The sequence below is a fragment of the Choloepus didactylus genome, chromosome 15 (assembly GCF_015220235.1).
Source record: "Choloepus didactylus isolate mChoDid1 chromosome 15, mChoDid1.pri, whole genome shotgun sequence".
In the NCBI taxonomy this organism is placed as follows: domain Eukaryota; kingdom Metazoa; phylum Chordata; class Mammalia; order Pilosa; family Megalonychidae; genus Choloepus; species Choloepus didactylus.
In genome coordinates, this window is record NC_051321.1 from 56,461,814 (window position 1) to 56,467,813 (window position 6,000).

Here is a 6,000-nt window from a genome sequence, read left to right on the forward strand (position 1 = left end):
TTTCGCCACCTAATACTTACGTATTTATTCATAGAAAACAACTCCCCGAGTGTAGGGATTTCATTATATTGACTGCTGTATCCCCAGCAACAAGAACAGGGTTTGGCATATTGTAGGTCCTCGGTAAATATTTTTTTAAGTAAATGGATAAAGAATGAATATAGGATTCAGATTGGTGGAAAAAAAAAGAGGATAAATATTTGCAAAGATTTTCCTGGCTCACCAAAAGCCACAGAATAGGACTGTGAATGATTTGGGTAGCAGTTGTGGGAAAAACATATCCAGAATAAGGTAGAAAGTTCAAGTTAATACATAGTTGGAACCAGCTGGACTTAAAACAAAGCTCTACTGAGATGTATTGAGATAAATACAGTCTAGATTATCAGGGAAGATTATTACAAAAGATACAACTTAAACAGAAATTACCAAAATGTTAATAATATTTACCTCTGGTAGGTGGAATTATGGGTGATTTCAGTTTTCTTCCTTCTACCTTTCTATATTTTTCAAATGTCAATTATAAGCATGAACTAACTTTGCAACTAGAAGAAAATAATGCTTTAAAGTTGATCTTTTAAAGTACTGAAAAATAAATTCTTCTGGAAAGTCATTATTCTCTGTACAAAATACAATTATTTAGGGAATGCCACATGTATTTATAAAAAGCAATGATGGGAGAAGAGCTGTAAGAGAGAAAAGAAAGTTTCAGCACCTCTACAAATAAGCAATATTTGAACTGAGACCTGAATGACAATATGAGCCAGCCATGGAAATATCTGGGAATTTTCCAGGCCAAGAAACTAACAAGAGTGAAGGCTCGGAGGTGGGATAACCTTGAAGAGCTTGCTGATCTTACGGAGGTCGGTGAGCACAGGGAGGGATATTGAGAGATGAGGTTGGAGAGGTGAGCAGGGGCAGATCATGTAGGGACTTATATGCTATCGTGGTATATTTGGGCATTATTCTCAGTGCAATGGGAAGTCACAGATAATTTCAGAGATATTATACAACCTGATTTACATTCTCTTTCTGCTCTGTGAGTAATGAGTGGGGGTGGGGGGCAAAAATAGAAACCAAAATGTAGTTAATAAGGCTAGTACTTTAACCTAAAAAGCTGGTTTGGCCTGGGTTAATAAGAGTGGAGATGGAGAGAAGTGGAAAGAGTTGGGGTGCATTTTAAAGGAAGAGCTAACCAGAATTGTGAATGGATTGATTGCGGGAGGTGAAGAAAAAAAGAGAAATGAAGGCAATTATTGCCAAAACATATGGAACCTATCCCAAGCAACTAACAGCTTCTGGAGGCATATGCATTAGTGTTGAACTTCGAGCATCATATACAACCCCCCATTACTTCTCCAAGGACTGCTACACTGCAAAGAGAAAAGTGTCAGTTACTGTCTGTCATCAATTGTCCACTGGATGCTAAAACACTGCTGGGCGCCATTGTTAAACATAGTGTAAAAGAAATAGAAGGGATGAGTCTTTTTCTCTTGAAGTTTGTGAACTTAAAGGTGAGGCAGGACAAGAACAATGATTTATATAAACCCAACTTCTTCATGTGCTTCAGTCTTGACATAAGCAGGCACACTGGTTAACCCAAGAGGGTGACGTGCTTACTGCAATTTCATCAGGAATTATAGTTCTGGTAAATTCCACTCAAAAATCCCACTCATGGTTTATAATTACAAGATCAGAAAATGACCATAGTTGAAAATATTAATGCATAAATGGAAGTCAGTTTCACATGCCCATCTTTAGCCTTCATATTTATATAATGGTATGTCATTCTAAATGACAGGGTCATCAGTCTATTTTATTCTAGAGCTGGATGTACCCAGCACCAAAAAGACAAGGCCATCTGAATGATGGACTAAATTTTCACTTGTCACACTTATGTTTTGAATTTTGGAATACAGACAGAGCAGAAAGAAATAGAAGAAACTTGCTTTCTATAGCAGCCACCTAAGAAAAAATTGCCATCAGAAAACAAAGATAGAAATGGAAGAAGTTCTGATAATTAGGTGTCACCTACAAGCTTGTTATAAATAAGCATGAACTCTGAGAATAAAGTAAATGAAAAAACTTAGGTGATTATGACATTGTTTCTGAATTAGGAACAATTCAGGTACTGATAATTCATTAGATCTTGGGAAATTTTACTTACATCTATGCTAAATCCAGAGAATGACAATAATTATCAAATTTAGCAGATTTTTTTTATTCTACAAAATTTACTCCCATTGAATCTCAAAAAGCTTCACCAAATGTTTAATTAGTTAGTAATTTACCTTTTTCTCCCTTGTGGCTGAAATATAATCGATAATTTTATCTTTCACATTTTCATTTACTACCAGAAAGAATAAGCATTTACCAATTTGTTCAATTGTTTAAGAGCCTAGAAGCCAGTGTGTATTAGTTAGGGTTCTCTAGGGAAACAGAACCAACAACAGATATCTGTAAATATAAGATTTTATAAAAGTGTCTTACGCAACTGTGGAGACGCATGAGTCCAAATTCCATATGGCAGGCAGCAAACTGTCAACTCCCATGGAGGTGTTGGATGAACTCCTCAGGAGACACTGGCTAGCTGAAGAAGTAGTGAAGGTCCTCTTTCTTGCTCCCTTAAAAGTCTTCAACTGACTGGATTAAACCCAGCTGACTAAATTCTCTCATTACGGAAGACACACCCTTCGTTGACGTCATCAATCACAGCTGCAGCCAATTGACTGATGATTTAACAAACTAACCTTCTGATTTATCAAGCAGCCACAAACGTCCTTGCAGTAACAGTTAGGCCAGTGCTTGCTTGACCAGACACCTGGGCACTATCACCTGGCCAAGCTGACATATGAACCTAACCATCGCACAGTGTATGAATGCTATCTAGAAAATTTCCTTCCTTCCTAAAATATGTGTCATATAGATTTCTGGGGCTGAAAGATCTATGTAGTCGATTCTTCTCTCATCTTGGAGCTATTAACAAAGGAAAATTGTTACGAACCATACAGCTTTTAATATGTGCTCATTTTCCATTCCCTCGTTACTGCCTTAATTTATCAACAATTGTTTCTTGATCAATTAATTACTCATAGCAGACGCTGGACCACGTGCTAAGGCATAGCCACAAATAAATTCTCTGCCCTTAGGATTGTATAACCTATATAATAGGATATTTGCTTTAATGTGAGAAATGTAGGTTCTAAATGAATTCTCTACCCCAGGTTAGATTATAAGCTGGATTTGAGACTAGAGGAGACATTCTTGTGGATGGTACATTCAATTGCAAATACAAAGGGACGCAGGAGTGGCGCCCGCGGCAGACAGCGGCTCCGGCGGCCTGAGGAGCTGTGGGCCGCCCTCTCCTGACTCCGCAGCCGCTCTCGGGTTCGTGGAGCCGGCGGCCCCTTTGTTCGCAGAGCGGCGAAGCCAAGAGGTGCGACCGACCGGTCCCGACGGCTGCGGACCAAGCCCCAGACCCAGCCCCGGACCCAGCCCACCGCCGAAACCGGCGCCCTCAGGGGGCGCTCCACCCCAGAGGAAGAAGGCGGGAGAGCGCCCGGGTTGCGAGGGGCAAATGGCCGCCAGGCTCGGCTTCCTGAGTCAGCAACAGCTGGCAGGGAAATGGCCCAGCTTCCTCGTGGACCCGGCGGAGGACACTGTTGGTTGCGGGTGTCCAGACCCCATCAACGTGGAGGGCTTGCTGAGATCAAAAATAAGGATTAATTTAGAAGATAATGTGCAATATGTGTCCAAGAGGAAAGTTCTAAAAGTGAAGAGACCTCATTTTGATCCATCCATGGTTTACTTAACTCGAAAATGTATGGCTCTTGTCGGATCTGCTCCTGGAGGCATTCTAGAATTAAACAAGGTTGCAACAGAACTGGGAGTAGGAAAAATGAAGAGTAAGTGGCATCATGAATGTCTTAGATGAAATTGACTTAGTTGAAAAAAAAAATCTAAGACCCATATTTGGCGGATACGATCTGATCTGAGCGATTTTGGAGCAATACCCCATCAAAAGAAGCTACAGGAGGAACTTCCTGACTTATCAGCAATGGAAGATGCTTTGGATGAGTTAATTAAGGAGTATGCTCAGCAGTTGTTTGAATTAACAAACGACAAAGAAAATGAAAGACTAGCATATGTGACTTATCAAGATATTCACAGCATTCAAGCCTTCCATGAACAGATTGTTACTGCAGTTAAAGCTCCAGCAGAAACCACATTGGGTGTTTCAGCCCCCAGAGAAGACGCTATAACAGTATCTAAAAGGAGCACCAACGGACCTATTAATGTTTGTTATGTGAGGTGAAACAGGATAACACAAGCAACAAAATACCTGAAGATGTAGGGACCTGTTCATCTGGAAACAAGTCTCCAGAACACCCCGAAGCAGACGAAAATCCTCCTCAACCAAGTGAAGAATTACTTGAAGTGAGCAACTGACTACCTGTAGCATTTGAGAATTCATGTATTAAATTTTGAGGGGGGCATCCTAAATGGATGAATTATGCATCAAATTTGATTCTCCAAGTGATAAATCATTTCTGAAGTTGTCTTGGCCCTGGTTGGTAACATCATTAAGGACAGTTAGTACTGTTAAGAGCTGTGGTATCTTGGAGCAGTCCACCACTTAAATTAATGGATAATTATGATTTATGAATTCAAGAGCAACCCTTTTTATAATTATTCACTGCTTTTTATCAGTGAAATAGATATCTTGCCTACTAAAATAACTTTATCACAAAGAATATCACTGAAACAGGTGATCAGACATGAAATGATAGTTTTTCATATACTGTACCCCTTTTCTTCAAGGATTATGTGTGGTATATAAAAAGAAACTGCCTTACACTGGTTCATGTTTGCATTTAACTGTTGTAAATTGAATAGGTATACATAATGAATCTGAATGTGATGTTTTTGTATCTATCTATATATTTAGATTACTTATGAAAAATGTCTAAGTGAAACTTCACCATTGTACAGCCAAAAACAATGTATATATGGAAAGTAACTGACAAATTCTCTGATTTCTGTGGTGACTGCAACTTATTCAAATCCTCTGAATGAGGGTTATAGGAGACTTTTGATAGCTGAATAGTTGGGAACATGCACAATATAATCCTTAAACTGGAAAATGCTTAGTATAGTGTTTGGTAATTAGAAAATGTCTAACAATTCACTCAAGCAGCCTTGATTCATTTTAAGTCTAAAAAAACCTTGTTAGAATAGCTTGCTGTTGATCAAATATCAAAAGTTTATTTTCTGTTCCTACGCACATTAACGAGACCTTCCACCTTTCCTTGCAGGGATAAGATAACCTTTGAAGGCAGGATGTCATGATGCCAGGAACACCATATGGGCTAATAAATCAATACATTCCTCCCCTTTGAAGGACAAGATCAGAAGCCTGAATGGTCAACAAAGAGAGAAGGCCTACAAGGTAACAGGATATGCTGACCAAACAAAATGAAGCAAGCGACCATTACTCAATTTTAATGAATCCTGTGACTTTTACTTAGGGGTTTTTTGTTTGTTTGTTTGTTTGTTTTTCCTGCTTTCCTCTGGGCTTTTGCCATCCCATTGTCTATTTGCCCAAATCACCCTTCTCAACTGGTCCTGGCAAGATTTTTCCTCCAGTGTCTTGTGAATGCATCTGCAGTAAACTCACCTCACCAAAGCAGGAGACTTATTTCTCCATTTGATGCAGGATCAGGTGGGCCTAACTATATAGACTCTTGTTTTCTGACAGTTACACTTTCAAACTTCTGCATGTAGACGTATCATAATATGCTATACATTTAAAGCTCATGAATATTATTCCAAATGCTAAAAAAGGGAGGGGATGCAGGAGTAATGAGGACAAAGGAAGAAAAAGAGTATTTCAGGCAGAAAAATCAATATGAGCAAAAGCTCGTGAATGACAGATACTGGTGCAGCCTTTGCAATAGTGAAAGTACAAGAAGAACAGAGATGATTATGGAGAGATACCAGAAC

General features: G+C 39.1%; 1 pseudogene; it reads left to right on the forward strand.

The window, feature by feature from the left end:
- The window catches only part of LOC119509927, a 30,234-nt pseudogene extending 25,788 nt beyond the window's left edge, over positions 1–4,446 (forward strand).
- The last annotated feature ends 1,554 nt before the right edge of the window (positions 4,447–6,000 follow it).